We start from the raw sequence: 18343 nt of genomic DNA, 5'->3' as shown, positions 1-18343 counted from the left end.
TCCCCTTCTACCCCTTGTTCCTTTTGACTTAAATTTTGCTAGGGCCCCTGGGTCAAATGCCACCTTCCTTCCTCATTTCATTTGTATACCTTGTATTGCCGAAAATACATTTTATGCTGCATGAGAAAAGTGGTGCTGATTGGTTGGCAAGTGGACTCTGGTCGAGGTGTTGCCATGGAGAATACACGAAGGAACAGTTATCCCCCAAACTTTTGTTTAAATTCAAAAAAGGCAAGTTGACTCTGGTTGGTCAAGGTGTTGCCATGGGAATGCACCAGGGAATACACCAAGGAATAGTTGTTCCGCTATGCTTTTATTTAATTGAAAGAAAGACAATGCCTGGACATGTTCTTTCTGCTTTCAGAGGACATGATACTACGTATTAATGTATTCAGCTTCTCGCAAGCTTAAGTGAGCCACATTGCGAGCCTGACTGATTATCTTAAAATTGGTTGTTCAGATTTGGGAGACAACAAACACTTCCAAGACGTTTGGAGAGGAAAGGCATGTTGGAGCTATGTGCGGTAGTTTGCAAGGACGGTGGGGTCAAAGTTTGGCTTCTTGAGGAGCAGGGTCATGAGAGCAAATTTAAAGTTTAAAGTTGATAAAGCTGAAGAGACAGAAACGTTAACAGTATCATATGAACATACTAGTTAGGAGCAGGTGTAGGCCTGCTCTGCCATTCAATAAGATCATGGCTGGTCTGAATGTAAGCTTAACCCCACGTTCCTGCCGACCCTTGATAACCTTTTCACACCCTTATTAATCAAGAATCTATCTATCTAGCTTGGCCTTAAAAATATTCAAAGGCTCTGCTTCCATCGCCCTTGGGAGGAAGAGAGTTCCAAAGACTCAGAACCCTCTTATAGAAAAAAATTTCCCCTCATCTCTGCCTTAAATGAGCATCCCTTATTTTAAAAACAGTGACTGCTAGTTCCAGATTCTCCCACATGAGGAAACATCCCCTCCACATCCACCCTGTCAAGACCCCTCAGGATCTTAAATTAAGTCCCCTCTTACACTTCTAAATTCCAGTGGATACAAGCCTAACTTGTCCAGCCTTTTGTTACTCACAATAAGAGACTGTGTTGGAAGAATTAACCTAGGCTGGTCTTTTGGTTCAAGCTGGTTTATTTTCAAGACAATGCCTCAGTACTGCTGACTTCTAAGTAGCTTCCACAGTGTTCCAGTTGTATCTTTTTATTCTATTTAGATGGGGTAATCAATGCCCATCACCTGTTTACCTAACAATTGACTTTAGCAAGGTGATTGCCATGCAGTGTGATTATTTATATATTGACAGATTCCCTTTTCTTTTTAAAATTAAAAATTTGAAAAAAAAACTTAAAGAACATCTTTTTTGAAACAAACAGAAGGAAATAATATCATGCACTTCCATATCTATAGTTCCTGTATTTCCTTAAACAATTATAAAACAAAAAAGTTTTTTTCATTGCATCATTATAACATAAGACACCCCTCTTCCAATACATTTAATAATTTCTGAGAGCAGGCATTTCTTTTTGTGAAACAGTCTTAGTAGTTGGTGACTTTGTCAACCCATTGTTAGAGATCTCTCTTCCCTCTAACATTTCTTTTATGCTGGCTAGGTCTATTCTTAACCTTTTTTCAGTGACACTTTTCATGGAATGAACATTGTCCCAACGAGACCAGTTATCAACATAACATTCTATGGGTAAACTTTTCTCACATTGTCCCTTATACAATATATCTTTCAGCAAATTGGATAAGTAAATCCCCCATATCTAATGCTTCTACCAAGGCCAGTGTTCCAGGAGCTAAGGTGCTTTCCCTTACCTTTTTTATTTTCTTGGCCTCCCAAGCCAGTGGGCAACACTTATCAGTCTTTCCCACTAAGATTATGATAAACCCTGTTGTGCTAGAATACCCATCTGGAAGATTGGTCATTTTTAGCGATGCTTCACATTGCCAATCTCATATCTTCTGGATCACCCAAGGCTGGAAACTTGAGCATACAGAATTTTTTTTTAAAAAAGTAGTGTTTTATTTGCTCTCAGAATTTGCTCAACTGTAGCATGTTTCATCATGGTACTCAGCTCCGACGCATCATAATAGCGTCAGGCCTAGTCTGAGTGCACAACCAGTTCATCTGCCCAATAAAACTTCTCAACTGTTCCATTTCTTCCTTGGTAGCAGGATCCTCTTTTTGTGAGGATCTATCATGAGTTATTGGGATATGATTAAAATTTTCTAGATAAGATTGTTGATTCAATGTCACTCCTAACTTGCTCTGCTTAATGTCTAAACCTATGTGTTTAAAGGCCCCTGAAGCCTGACTTCTGACCTGAATTCCTTCTTTATCTTCTCAATTACCCATTGTTCAAATTCCACAGAGCCTCTCCACAGGAAATCATCAACATGCACGATAAAGATTCTAGCTAGTTTCTCCTTATGGTACCAGTAGAACATCGCGGGCTCTGCCTTTAACTGAATGCAAACTGTTTTCAAAAGGACAGACCTCACGGAAAAATACCAAACTCTTGATACACCATTCAACCCATAAACACACTTGTTCAATTTCCAGAGTTTTCCTTCTACATCCCCAGTTTCAAAAAAACTTCCCTTTGAAACTTCTCACCCTGTAAAAACGCAGCCTTTATATCAATCAATTTGCATTCCCAGGAATAGGATGCCAAAATGGCTCAAAAAATCTTCAAACTCACTTTCCCCACAGTAGGCGAGTCCACCCTGACATCCTGATCTCCTAGTCTCTTCAAAGCCTCAGGCTACTAATCTCGCTTTGGCCTTATATGTGCCACCTGGGAGTACCTTTCCTGTACAGATCCATCTGTGAGATAAAGCTGGCTGACCTCTGTCAGATATTTCAGAATGTATCTCAAATTCCTTCCAAATTTCTAACCCTTTCTGTTTGGCTTCCTTTATCAGCTTACTTTCCAATTTATTAGCAGCTACTAAAATCTCTTGGTCACAAGGATTTCCACTTCTATTGAGATTGCGAGCTTGCTCTCCAGTCCTCCTTGTTAAGCTACGGCCTCTGCTCACATTCCTCTTCCTTTCTGGATGACTGCTATATGATTGTTCTCCCATGCGAACAGAACCCCATTCGCAAGTCCATGATTTATTTCTAGAGTCACAGTTGATTTCTGGTCCTCTGTCAGAACTCATACTGCGCTTTCTGGGTTTCCACATCTTTATCCCAGTTTGCCAATCGATATGTCTTGTCTCCTGTCCTTCATCCTGCACATTTAGCCAATGTTTGTATTTACCTGTGGCCTTATCTGCTCTCTCTATGATGGTGGCATCCCTCCACACACTGGTCCCTTCTGGCATGTATGTTACCTTTGTTCCTACTGTGGGTAGTTGCCCTTTTGGATGAATAGTGTTATCCTGTACCTCAGTATTACTTTGTTAATAGTCAGTCTACCCTGTATCTGCTATCGTCTGCTCCTTATAACTACTCAGTGTGAGAGTATGGTGCCTCCTCACGTTCTATGTCCTGTTCAGAACCTGTAAAGGTATAGTCAGTTCCAATTAACCATGAAGAATGTACCCTAACATTTTGATTACCATGTTGCACAATTACTACTTTCCCATCGCTCCCGATTACCTTGCCAGATCCTTTCTGCTCTTTCCAGCCTCCCCTTTTATAATATACCACGTCTCCTTGTCTAAACTGTAATCCTGCTGATTTTATCTAAGCTGTAATCCTGATGATCTTATGTGGTGCCGTAGGGCTTGACGAATTTTCTCCGAAACCTCAGCTTTAATGGAAAGCTCTTCTCCCCTCATACAAATGGGCAGAAAAAGTGGAGCTAATGCTAGTCCCTTCTAGAGATGGGGGGGAGCATCCAATAAGACAGAAACTTCAGATTTCTTCTGTACATCAACTGATACGGGCTGTAGCCCCAACCATTTGCAAAGAGTTCTTTGTGTGCACCGCCTATGCTAGCGCTGTTTGCAATTTACAATCTGGTTGATCAGCCAATATTTTATGTATTAAGTCATCTATTACTGCATGGTTTCTTTCACAAAGACCATTACTAAATGAGCTCTCAGCTGTAGTGTGCATAACTATGATGTTTAAATTTTCACACATATCTCGAAATTCCTTATTGGTGAATTCCCCACCATTACCTGTGAGGAAATTCGTTGGTGTTCCTAATCCTGTTCGTACCCATTTCTCCATGCCCTTATCAACAATGGTCCTTTTATCTTTACTGCGTATTACAGTGGATAGGCTAAATCTGGTTGCCATATCTATGAAGTGTAGTAAAACAAATACCCCTATCCTTGTCCCAATCTTTCAAGTCCATTGCCACTGCATCATTAAACTCCTTGGCTAGTGGCAAGTTCATAACAGGTCGTGGTGGTGTTTTGCGATATCTAAAGCAAATTTTACACTGAGCAGTGATTTGTTCAATAAGGTCATCGTATCCTTTATCGACCACTCCCGCATCTCGAAGCAGAGTCTTCAGTTTCTGTGGTGCCGGATGTGCAAATTGTCTATGTAATTTCCAAATGATCTTTTTGTCCACAAAATTCTCATTCTCAGCAGTGAACAAAACTTCATGAACTTTTTGATGAGGAATCTCTGGCTTCCTTGGTGGCAAGCAGTAATGGCCTGACCGAGTAAAATGTAGAACCACTTTTTTCCAAACACGACTGTTCTATCATTCTTCATATCTAGCGTCATCTGAGCCTTCTTCATCGCAGATCGACTTAACAATAGCACTAGCTCACTAGAAACCACATCTGTGCTGAAACAGATTGATCCCTGCTATCTTACAAGTGAGGACCACCCGATGGAGGATGTTAATGTATTGTCATCTCCGAACCTGAAGCAGAGAGAGCTTTCATACTCCTTGACCTTCAGCCAGTCTGCCTCATCGAGACCCTCCAGATAGCAGTTAAGCTAGTCCATGCCGCACACTGTAGAAGTGCAACTATTGTCCAGAACTGCACTATTGAAGGAATCTATCATCAAGATACTCATCACCAGATTCAAACTCTGTGATCAATACAATTCCATCGTGGCAGTCACCATCATCATTTTCAGTTTCAGATGAATCCGTCTTGTGGGTCACTTCAAAAATGCGATTCCTTCGCTGTGGGCAGTTCATCGCATAATAATACTGGGAATCGCACTGAAAACACCAATTAAACATTCCCAGTGCATTTTTTGGGTTTAAACACCTACGGTCACTGTCCCAAACACGCTCTTTGTCCCGACTCTCAAATTGGCCAGGGTTGTAATAATTTTCAGACCTCATCATTAACCCCATCTTTGTATTGGAGTCTTCGTTTAATATTTGGTTGACCTCAAAATTCAGCCACCATTGAATCCTCTATCCTTTCTTTCACACCATAGTTGTTCACCTTTGCAAAGAGAGTGGCAGGGAACCGACTGTTTCCCCAGGAATTCTCTCAGGTCAGCAGCCATTTGATCTAGGAGAGATTCTTTCCCCCGGAATTGAACCTCTGTTAGTACTAAAAGACAATCAATGTGAGAAATGTGAGCACAGTCCAGTAATTTAAATGCCAATACCAATTCCAGAATTTCAAGTTCAAATCTCTGAAGTCTCCTGTACCATTTATCAAAATCTATGACATATTCTTCTATGGACTGATCATCTGATTTCCTAAACCTATCAAAGATCATCCAAGCTTCATACACTTGCAATAACTCATCCTTTTTGTAAAACTTATCCAAAAATTGTAACACAAGGTTCAATCCGTCTTCATTATCCAAATCATCCACTTTCCACTCTGAAAATATCTTATTCCTTATCTTACTTTTGGCTGGTAATGATAATGGAAAAGCCATACCTTGCTTCTTCTGGGGCATGGGAGTATCTCGGGTCCACACTTCAACTTCAGCCTTCCATTTCTAATAAGGTTCAGAGTCAGAAAAAATTGGCGGATAGTCAAACCTTGCAATTTTGCACTGTCCTTCTGCAATTCTTTAACTTAAATTGTCAGCAACAGTACATTTCTTTTCCTCCAGAGGATTGAGACAAAAAGCTTCAGTTACAGCAATCAATCAGCAAAGCTTAAAGTTCATCATCTGCTACCATGTTACACACAATAAGTGGTTGTGGTGGAAGAATTAAACCAGGCTGGTTCATTTTCAAGACAACTCCTCAGTGCCACTGACTTCCAAGTCACTTCCACACAAAGTGTTCCAGCTGTTTCTTTTTATTCTATTTAGATGGGATAATCAATGTCCATCACCTGTTTAACTAGCAATTGTCTTTAACAAGGTGATTGCCAAGCAGTGTGATTGTTTATATGTCAACATTTCCTCATAAGACAACCCGCCCATTCCTGGTATTAGTCTCGTAAACCTTTTCTGAACTGCTTCTGCATTTACATCTTTCTTTAAATAAGGAGACCAGTGCTGTACTCAAGACTCCAGATGTGGTCTCACCAATGCCCTGTACGACTGAAGCATAACCTCCCTACTTTTGTAATCAATTCCCCTCACAATAAATGAAAATATTCTTTTAGCTTTCCTAATTACCTGCTGTACCTGCATACTAACCTTTTGCAATTCATGCACTAGGACACCCAGATCCCTCTGAATCTCAGAGCTCTGCAATCTCTCACCATTTAGATAATAAGCTTCTTTTTCATTGTTCCTGCCAAAATGAATGATTTCACATTTGCCCACGTTATACTCCATTTGCCAGATCTTTGCCCACTCACTTAACCTATCTATGTCACTTTGTAACCTCCTTATGTCCTCTTCACAATTTACGTTCCTACCTATCTTTGTATTGTCAGCAAATTTAGCAACCATTCCTTCGGTCTCTTCATCCAAGTATTGTACAAATTGTAAAAAGTTGAGGTCCTAGCACTGATCCCTGCGGCACACCACTTGTGACATCCTGTCAATTGGAAAAAAAACCATTTATGCCAACTCTCTGCTTCCTGTTAGCTAGCCAATCTTCTACCCATGCCAATATGTTACCCTTTATACCATGAGCATTTATTTTCTGCAATAGCCTTGATGTGGCACTTTATCTAATGCCTTCTGGAAATCTAAATACAGTAAATCCACCGGTTCCCCTTTATCCACAGCACATGTGACTCCTTCAAAGAACTCCAATAAATGGGTTAAACATGATTTCCCTTTTACAGGACCATGTTGACTCTGCCTGATTGCCTTGAATTTTTCTTAAGTTCCCTGCTATAACATCTTTAATAATAGCTTATAACATTTTCCCTATGACAGATGTTAGACTAACTGGCCTATAGTTTCCTGCTTTCTGTCCCTCTTCCTTTTTGAGTAAATGAGTCATATTTTCTATTTTCCAATCTAATGGAACCTTCCCCCAATCTAGGGGATTTTGGAAAATTAAAACCAGTGCATCAACTATCTCACTAGCCACTTCTTTCGAGACCTTAGGGTGAAATCTATCTGGACCTGTGGATTTGTCAGTCTCCAGCCCCAACAATTTGCTCAATACCACTTCCCTGGTGATTGTAATTTTCCCCTGAGTTCCTCCCTCCCTTCCATTTCCTGATTTACAGCTATTTCTAGGATCTTACTTATGTCCCCTATAGTGAAGATCGAAGCAAAATACCTGTTTAATTAATCCGCCATTTCCCTACTTTCCATTATCAATTCCCCAGATGCACTCTCTATAGGAGCAACACTCACTTTAACTCTTTCCTTATTTAAATATCTATAGAAACTCTTAGCATCCATATTTATATTACTAGTTAGCTTTCTCTCATACTCTAATTTTTCCCTCTTTATTAATCTTTTTGTCATTCTTTGCTGTTCTTTATATTCTTCACAATCTTCTGACATGCCACCCATCATTGTGTAATGATTTGCTTTTTCTTTAAGTTTGATACTCCGTTAACTTTTTTAGTTAACCACAAATGGTGGGCCCTTCTCTTGGAATTTGCCATTTCCATTGAAATGCATATATTCTGTGTATTCTAAACTATCCCTTTAAATGTCTGCCACTGAACTTCTATTGACATAATCCTTAACCTCATAAGTCAGTTCACTTTAGCTAGCTCTGTTTTCATGCCATCATAATTGCCCTTACTTAAGTTTAATATACTAGTCTTGGACGCACTCGTTTCTCTCTCAGAATGAATGTAAAATTCACTCATATTATGATCGCTGTACCTAAGGGTGCCTTCACTAGGAGGTTATCAATTAATCCTATCATGTTGCTCAATACCAGGTCACATTTAGCCTGCTCTCTGTTTGGCTCCAAAATGTGCTTTTCTAAGAAACTATCCTGATTTTTCCAACCTATATGTAGATTAAAATCCCCCATGATTATTGCTGTACCTTTCTGGCAAGCTCCCATTATCTCTTCTTTTATACTCTGCCCTACCATGTAGTTACAATTAGGCCTGTACACCACTCCCACAAGTGACTTCTTGCCTTTATCATTCCTCATCGCAACCCAAACTGCTTCTACATCCTGGTTTCCTGAACTTGGGTCATCCCTCTCTAATGTGCGAAGACCATCATTAATTAACAGAGCCACCTCTCCACTTTTTCCTAACTTCCTGTCCTTTCTAAATGTCACGTACCCTTCAATATTCAGGTCGCAATGTATGTCATCTTGAGGCCATGTCTCTGTAATGGCTATTATACCATTTATTTATTTCTATTTGCACTGTCAATTCATTCGTTTTGTTTCGAATGCTATGTGTGTTTAGATACAGAGCCTTTAGTTTTGTCCTTTTATTATTTTTGTAGCATCTAGCCTTATCTGCTGATTTACTGTTAGATTTGTACTCTCTGTCCCTTCCTGTCACGGTCTGTTTATCATTTCCCATATTAATACCTGTCTCCTTTGCCTTGTCTCTACTCTTTGATTTTCCACAGCTCCGGGCTGCGGAACTCGAGCGGTGTCGGGAGTCACCGTGGTGCATCCGCAAGGCTGAGGATTATGTTGATAGCATGTTTAGAGAGGTGGTCACACTGCAGCTAAGAAGTACACAGGCAGAGACGGAATGGGTGACTGCCAGAGTATCTAAGAGAAACAGGGAGGTAGTGCAGGAATCCCTTGAGGCTATCTTGCTGTCTAAACATTTTTCCATTTTGGATACTGGTGAGTGAGGTGGTTCATCAGAGGACTCTAGCAAGAGCCACTGGTGGCTCAGCTGCACAATAGGGGAGGAGAAAGGGTAGAAATGCTATAATGGTAGGGGATTCCATACTTAGGGGAGCAGACAGGTGTTTCTGCAACCATAGACATGACTCCAGGATGGCATGTTGCCTCCCTGGTGCTAGGGTCAAGGATGTCACAGAGTGGCTGCAGGACATTCTTTTGGGGCATGGTGAACAGACAGAGGTTATGGTCCCATTGGGACCAATGAGATAAGTAGGAAAAGGGATGAGGTCCTGAAAGCAGATTTTAGGGAGTTAGGAAGGGAATTAAAAATCAGGACCTCAAGAGCTGTAATTTCAGGATTACTCCCAGTGCCACGTGCTAGTAAGCATAAGAATAGTAAGATTGAGCAGTTCAACACGTGACTTGAGAAATGGAGTAGGAGGGAGGGCTTTAGATTTCTGAGGCATTGGGACCAGTTCTGGGGCAGGCAAGACCTGTACAAGAAGGACGGGTTACACCTTTTCGGGACAGGGACTAATGTCCTTGCGGGGAGGTTTGCTAATGCTGTTGGGGATGGTTGAAACTAGATTGGCAGGGGGATGGGAACCTGAGGGGAAATTCGGAGAGGAGAGGAACTGGCAATGGGAAGTAGAGAAGCATTAACTGATAAGGAGGATGTATCAGAGACTAGTATCAAGATAGATAGAGTGCTTGATGAGTTTGATAGAATTAGAGTAGGCAATAGTAATCATTAGATGGGTCAGAGTAAGGGGGAAAGTTAAAATGCCTAAATCAGGACTAATGTGCATGTGTGTCAATGCACGGATTGTGGTTAACAAAAGTAGTGAACTACAGGCACAGGCTAACAAATGTAATTATGATATTATTGCTATAGCAGAGACCTGGCTCAAAGAAGGGCACGACTGGGTGTTAAATATTCCTGGGTACAAGATGTTTAGCAGAGACAGGAAAGGAAGAAAAAGGAGGAAGTGGCAGTAATGATTAAAGATGGCATTACAGTACTGGAGAGAGAGGATGTTCCAGAGGGGTCAAGGACTGAATCTCTCTGGCTAGAAGTAAGGAATGAAGAAAATGCAATAATATTGATCAGTGTAATATATAGGCCAGCAGCTAGTGGAAGGGTTGTAGAGAAACGAATCTGCAAAAAAATTACAGAGAGGTGCAAGAATTATGGAGTAATTATAATAGGGGGACTTGAATTATCCAAATATAGACTGGGACATGAATAGTGCAAAGGGATTAGGATAGGAATAGTGCAAAGAGACAAGGGGGGTGAGAGTTTCTGGAATGTATTCAAGATAATTTTCTACAGCAGTATGTTTCCGATCCAACGAGAGGTCAGGCACTGTTGGACCTGGTTCTGGGGAATGAGTTGACCCCAAGAGAGCGTGTAGGGGGACAGTGACCATTGTGTCATAAGGTTTAGGTTGACCATGGAAAAGGATAAGGAACAATCCTGAACAGGAATAATTAATTGGGAGAAAGCCAGCTTCTAAGGGATGAGAATGCATCTGGGTCATGTGAGTTGGAATCAAATGTTGGCAGAAAAGATGGTGGCTGAACAATGGGCTACGTTCAAAGAAAAAGTATTGCAGGCGATGTCAAGGTATATTCCATTGAAGGGGAATGGTAGGCCAAATAAATCCAGGGCGCCCTGGTTGACGAGAGAGATAGAGGTGAAGATGAAAAGGAAGAAGTGCACGTATGACAGATGTCAGGTAGAAAATAAGATGGAGAATCAGACTGAATATACAACGACCAGAGGGGAAGTGAAAAAAACTAATAAGAAATGCAAGGAGAGAGCATGAAAAGAGACTGACAGCTAACATAAAAGGGAATCCCAAGGTGGTCTTTAAGCATATAAATAATAAAAGGGTGGTAAAAGAGTAGGAACGATTAGGGATGAAAAGGGAGCCTTGCACACGGAGGCAGGAGAAGTAGAGGAGGTATTAAATGAGTACTTTGCATCTGTCTTTGCAAAGGAAGAAGATGCTACCCAGGCTGAGGTGAGAGAGGAAGTAAGTTGTACACTAGAAGAATTTGCAATTCAGAAGTAGGAGGTTTTAGAAAGGGTTATTTTTACATAACATTGATACGGCACTGGGATTGCATGAGATACCTCCAAATGTGCTGAGGGAAGTGAGAGTAAAAATTGCAGAGGCACAAGTGAAAATCTTCCAGTCTTCATTAGACACAGTTGTGGTGCCAAAGGACTGAAGAATTGTGAATGTTACATCCTTGTTCAAAAAGGGGTGCAAGGATAAAGCTGGCAGCTACAGGCCAGTCAGTTTGACCTCTGTGGTAGGGGAGCTTCTGGAAACTATAATTTGGGATAAAATGAATTGTCAGTTAGATGAGTGCAGGATAATTAAGGAAAGCCAGAATTGATTAATTAAGGGAAAATCTGATTAACTAACTTGCTGGAGGTTTTTGAGGAGGAAACAGAGAAGGTTGAAAAGGGCAACGCTGTTGACATGATGTATATGGATTTTCAAAAGGCATTTGATGCAGTTCCAAACAACAGAATTGTGAGCAAAATTCTAGCTTGCGTAATAAAATGGAAAGTAGGCACTTGGATAAGAAATTGGCTGAGTGACAGGAAACAAAGAGTAGTGGTTAATCGATGTTTTTCAGATTGGAGGAAGGTTTGTAGTGGAGTTCCTTGGGGGTCAGTATGGGGACCCTTGACCTTCCTGATATATATTAATGACCTAGTCTGTGGTGTGCAGGGCATAATTTCACAATTTGCAGCTGATTCAAAGATTGGAAACATTGTCAACTGTGATGAGGATAGTCTTGAACTTCAAAAGGACTTGGACATGTTAGTGGATTGGGCAGAAGAGTGGCAGTTGAAGTTCAATGCAGAGAAATGTGAGGTGATTCATTTTGGCAGGAAGAATATGGAGAGACAGTATAAAATAATGGGAGAAACCCTAAAGGAGGTGCAGGAACAGAGGGACCTCAGTGTATATGTACATAAATCTTTGAAGATGGCCAGGCATGTTGAGGGAGCAGTTCATAAAGCATATAGTACCTTAGGCTTTATTAGTAGGGGTATTGAGTATAAGAGTAAGGAGGTCATGTTAAACTTGTATAAGACACTAGTTAGGCCTCATCTGCAGTACAGCGTCCAGTTCTGGGTGTCATACTTGGGGAAGGATGTGAAAGCATTGAGAGAGTATAGAGGAGATTCGCAAGAATGATTCTATGTAGCTATGAGGTCAGATTGGAGAGTTTGGGACTGTTTTCCTTGGAGCAAAGACGGCTGAGAGGAGAGTTGATATAGGTATTCAAGATCCTGAGAGGTATGGGCAGGGTAAATAGTGAGAAACTGTTCCCACTCAAGGGAGTATGAAGAACTAGAGGACATAGATTCAAAATAAATGGCAAAGGAGCAAAAGTGATACGAAGAAAAGATTTTCCACCCAGAGGGTGGTTGGGATCTGGAACGAACTTCCTGAGAGGGTGGTGGAGGCCGGTTTGATTGTGGTTTTCAGAAAGGAGTTGGATGGCTGTCTGAAAAGAGAGAATGTGCAAGGTTACGGGGATAAGGCAGGGGAGTGGGACTAGGTAGAAAGCTCTTTCAGAGAGCCAGTGCAGGCTCGATGGGCTGAATGGCCTCCTTCTGCACTGTAAAGATTCTTTGATTCTGTGAATAAGTAAATGGTGAACAGCACAGAATCAGCGAATTGTCACAGTACAGGAGACCATTCAGCCCATTGTGACTGCACTGGCTCTCCATAGGAGCAATTAACCGATGCCACACCCCAGACCTCTCTCCATAGCCCTGCACATTGATCCTTGTGTGATAACAATCCAGTTCTTTTTTGGATGCCTCGATTAAACCTGCCTTCAACACACTCACAGCCAGTGCATTCTAGACCTTAACAATTCACTATGTGAAAAAGTTTTTCCTCATCTCACCATTGCTTCTTTTACCATGTACCTTAAGTCTGTGCCCTTGTGTTCTCAATCCATCCAACAACGGGAATAGTTTCTCCCTATCTACACAGTCCAGACCCCTCATGTTTTTGAATACTGCTATCAATTTCTAAAAATTCTTTCAAGGGATGTGGACGTCGTTGGCTAAGCCAACATTTATTATCCTTCCCTAATTTCCCATTAGAAGGTGGTGGTGAGCCACCTTCTTGATCCGCTACAGAACATGTGGTGTAGGAACACCCAAAGTGCTGTTGGGTAAGGAGTTCCTGGATTTTGACCCAGTGACAATGAAGGAACGGCGATATTGTTTCAAATCAGGATGTTGAAATCTCCTTGGAGGGAAACTTGCAAGTGGTGGTGCTTCCATGCATCTGCTGCCCTTGTCCTTTTAGGCAGTTGAGGTTGCAGGTTTGGAAGGTGCAGTTGAAGAAGCCTTGGTGAGTTGTTGCAATGCATCTTGTAGATGTACACACTGCTGCCACTATGCGTCAGTGGTAGAAGGAACAGATGTTGAATTTGGTGGATGGGGTGCCAATCAAGCAGGCTGGCTTGTTGAGGTGTTGTTCATCCAGCCAAGTGGAGATTATTCCAACACACTCCTGACTTGGGCTTTGTAGATGGTGGACATACTTTGGGGAGCCAGGAGGTGAGCTACTCTCCACAGAATTCCCAACCTCTGACCTACACTTGTGGCCACAGTATTTATATGGCTGGTCCAGTTCAGTTTCTGGTCAATGGTAAACCCCAGGATGTTGATCTCCTCTCAACCATCACTTCTCCAAGAGAAACATTGCCAATTTCTTCAATATATCCATGTAACTGCAGTTTCTCATCCCTGGGACCATTCTTATGAACTTTTTCTGCACTGTCTTTAATGCCTTCACATCTTTCCTGAAGTGTGGCACCCAGAATGGGACACACTGCTCCAGCTGAAGCTGAACTAGTGTTATATACAAGTTTAACATGACTTCCTTGCTTTTATACTCCATGCCCCTATTAATAAAGCTTAGGTGCTGCATGCTTTATTAACCATGTTCTCAATCTGTCCTGCCACTTTCAATGATTTATGTCCATATACACCCAGGACTCTCTTCTCCTGCACCCCCTTTAGAATTGTACCCATAATTTTATATTTTCTCTCTGATCTTTCTACCAAAATGAATCACTTAACATTTCTCTGCATTAAATTTCATCTGCCACTTGTCCGCCCATTCCACCAACATGCCTAAAGTATTTGGCCCCAGCTATTTGCAATCTATAACAAAAACAGAATTACCTGGAAAAACTCAGCAGGTCTGGCAGCATCGGTGGAGAAGAAATCAGTCAACGTTTCGAGTCTTCATGACCCTTCGGCAGAACTGAAGCATAGTTAGGAGAACTAACTATGCTTCAGTTCTGCCGAAGGGTCATGAAGACTCGAAACGTTGACTGATTTCTTCTCTACCGATGCTGCCAGACCTGCTGAGTTTTTCCAGGTAATTCTGTTTTTGTTTTGGATTTCCAGCATCCGCAGTAGCTTTTAGCTTTTTGTTGCAATCTATAACAATGATTTAGATGTGGGGACCAAAAGTAATATTTACAAGTTTGCTGTTGACACAAAACTTGGTGGGAATCTGAGTTGTGAGGAAGATACAAAGAGGCTTCAAGAAGATTTAGACAGATGAAGTGAGTGGGCAAGAACATGACAAATGGAATATAATGTGGAAAAATGTGAATTTATTCACTTTGGTAGGAAAAATGGAAATACAGAGCATTTCTTGAATGCGGAGCGATTGGGAAGTGTTGATGTCCAAAGAGTCCTGGGTGTCCTTGTTTATAAGTCACTGAAAGCTAAAATGCAGGTGCAGCAAGCTATTAGGAAGGCTAATGGTGTTTTGCCTTTATTATAAGAGGATTTGAGTACAGGAGTAAGGAAGTCTTGCTGCAATTGTATAGAGCCTTGGTGAGACCACACCTGGCATATTGTGTGCAGTTTTTGTCTCCTTGCCCAAGGAAAGATATACTAGCCATAGAGGGAGCGTAACAAAAGTTAGTGGAATGTGTTCAAGACTGAATTCGATAGATTTATATATTATAAAAACATCAAGGGGTAAAGGGTTAGTGCAGGAAAATGGTGTTGAAGTAGAAGATCATCCATGATTTCATTGAATGGCAGAGTGGGATCGAAGGGCTGAATGGCCTACTCCTGCTTCTATTTCTTATGTTCTATATTAGGGTAATTAAAGTAGTTTTACTCTCAAGCCATTGAGATGAATCTAGAGAGACGGAGTGTTGATCGATGAGTGCAGGAGTAAGGAAGTCTTGCTGCAATTGTATAGAGCCTTGGTGAGACCACACCTGGCATATTGTGGCATATTGGCATAACTACTCTATAATCCTTGCATCTGTCAATAATTTCCTTACAGATTTGTTCCTCTACATCTTTACCACTGGTTGATGGTCTATAGATTGCACCAAGCAATGTAATTGCATTTTTTTGTTCCTGAGCTCTAGCCAAATAGATTCTGTCCTTGACGTCTCTTGGACATATTTCTCTCCGACACTGCAATGTTATTTTAGTCAATATTGCCACCCCTTCCCATTTCCTTTCTTTTCTATCTGTCCCGTACACTTTGTATCCAGAAATATTTAATACACAAACCTGCCTTTCTTTGAGCCTAGTCTCTGTTATAGCAACATCTTCATATTTCCACATGGCAATGTGCACCTGTAACTCACCAATCTTATTTACCACATTCTTTGCATTCATATACATGCACAGTAACCCTAATTTAGACTTTATTACATTCTCCTGCACTCTGAATCCACCATTAACTTACTATTTCTTCTTAGTCTACTCCTATTTAATATGGAACTATTCCCTTCTCCAGCAATGCCTAATATTTTAACTTTATGCATCTTATTCCTCTTTTCTACATCTATATGCTGGTGCCCACTCCACTGCCAATTTAGTTTAAAGCCTCCCCAACGACACTAGTGAACCTCCCTGTGAAGACATTAGTCCCAGTCCTGTTAAGGTGCAATATGTCCCTTTTGAATTTCCCCAGAATTGGTTTCAATGCCCCAAGAACCTCAAGCCCTTCTTCCTGGCACTGTTCTTCAAGCCACGCTTGACCCTCGTTATCTTTCTATTTCTACTCTTGTTAGTGCGTGGCACTGGGAGTAATCCATAGATTACTACCTTTGAAGTGCTACTTTTTAATTCCCTCCCTGGCTCCTGAAAACCTGACAGTAGGAGATCAATGTCTGCCCTCTCTATGTTGTTGGTACCAATTTGTACCACAACTTCTGGCTCATTCCATTTCCCCTGCAGAATATTCTGCACCCTCTCCGTGATGTCCAGCAGCAGGGACGAAACACACAATGAGGGACCTTCAGTGATGGTTAGAGAAATGCCTATCTGTCCCCTGACTATGGAATCTTCTAATACAACTGGAGTTCTATAATTTGCTATTCTCACCTATACTGTCCCTAAGCCATTGGACTGCACTCCTTCAGACTATCTTCATACTTGGCAGTCTCCGATGCTGATGTCTGTTTGATTGGCAAACATCCTATATATCCAAACTCTTCCTATACTCTTCCTGATGGCTATCTGCCTATTATCCCGAACTCTTATTGCCTGTTAAGTGATTACTTTGTGTCAGTATTTACAATAGAGGAGGAATATAGAATGCTGAACATCCCAAGGAAACTAATATTGAATCAAGGACGGGGACTTGCTAAAATAAACATAAGTTGTATAACAATAAAGAAGAAAATAATAACATCAAAGTGTGGCAAATCCTTAGGACCAGATGGTTTTCATCCCAAGGCTTCAAAAGTGGGTGAGAACCACACACCCCTCCTCAGGACTCCCCGCCCCCACGGAACACATCACCTCCACCCGTCAACTACACCCCCCTCACCCAGAGGACTCCCCAACCCTGCATGACTCCCCCCACACCCCCAGGGGGCTCCTCCATGTCCTGACTGCCCCGTCGGCCCACAGAAACTTCCTCGCCCGAGGCGTGACTGCCAACTACAACCACCCTCTACCCACTATGGCCCAACTGCCAACCTTCCCCCCCCGTCCCACCAAGACCTGATTGCTGACCTCCCCACACCCACTGACCCAACCCAACACCCCCCAAAATCATACCCATTTAGCTTATATACTTACCTTCTCCCTGGCTTGTCAAAGTTCTTTAAACCTGGCTGGCCCTTTAAACTTACTTGGTTTATAGCAGCTGGTGCTGTAAAAAATCGGGCTGTAGCTTACTTAACTGCGACCGAGCTTCCCTCGACTGTAGGCCCCGGGACCGTGCTGCACTTCACCAGATCTCACCCAGCCTGAGTTGGAAGGTGGGGCGAGATAGCATTGCCCGCATTTCCAGATAAGTACCTTCGAGCAGAGTGGCAATCCGACTCGATTGCCACTTCATTGGAAGTTACGGCCCAACATAATTAAAGAGTCACCATGGTTTTATGAAAGGGAAAATCTTGTTTGAAAAATTTATTGGAGTTCTTAAAGGGTATAACAAGGAGGATGTATAAAGGGGAATCAGTAGACGTGGTGTATTTGAATTTCTAAAAGGCATTCGATAAGGTGCCACATTAAGTTTACTACACAAGATAAGAGCTCATGATGTTGAGGGTAAAATATTAGCATGCATAGAGGATTATTCAATTAACGGGAAAAAGACTTGGGATAAATGGGTCATTCCAGATTAGCAAACTGCTAGTGGGGTGCTACAAGAATCAGTGTTGGAGTCTCAACTACTTACACTCTGTCCTGTCATCCAAGTCGTTGATATAGATTGTATTGTAGCCAAATTTGCTGATGATGCAAGGATAGGTAAGAAAGCAAGTTGTGAGGAGGAGACAAAAGTCTGCAAGATAAGTTAAATGAATGGGCAAAAAATTTACAGATGGTGTATAATGTGAGAAAATGTGAGGTTGCCCACTTTGAAGGGAAGAATAAAAAAGTGGAATATTATTGTAGAGAGACTGCGGAATTGCTACAGTACAGAGGGACCTAGCGTCCTCATACATGAATCACACAAAGTTTGTATGTAGGTACAACAAGTAGTTAAGAAGAAAAATGGAATGTCATCCTTTATCGAAAGTGGGATGGAACTTATAAGTCGGGAAGTCTTGCTACAATCGTACAGAGTATTGCTGAGACTGCACTTAGAATACAACGCAGAGTTTTGGTCTCCTTACTTAAAGAATGATATACTTTCAATTGAGGCAATTCAGAGAAGATTCACTAGGCTGATTCCTGCGATGAAGTGGTTGTCTTATGA

General features: G+C 41.5%; 1 protein-coding gene across 1 annotated transcript in view; it reads left to right on the top strand.

Moving 5' to 3' along the window:
* LOC144685059 (mucin-6-like) overlaps positions 1-18343 on the top strand; it is a 264923-nt gene that overhangs the window by 201862 nt on the left and 44718 nt on the right. The window lies entirely within an intron of this gene.

The sequence above is a fragment of the Cetorhinus maximus genome, chromosome 9, assembly GCF_964194155.1.
Source record: "Cetorhinus maximus chromosome 9, sCetMax3.hap1.1, whole genome shotgun sequence".
NCBI lineage: Eukaryota > Metazoa > Chordata > Chondrichthyes > Lamniformes > Cetorhinidae > Cetorhinus > Cetorhinus maximus.
This window is presented reverse-complemented; position numbering and strand designations above follow the sequence as displayed.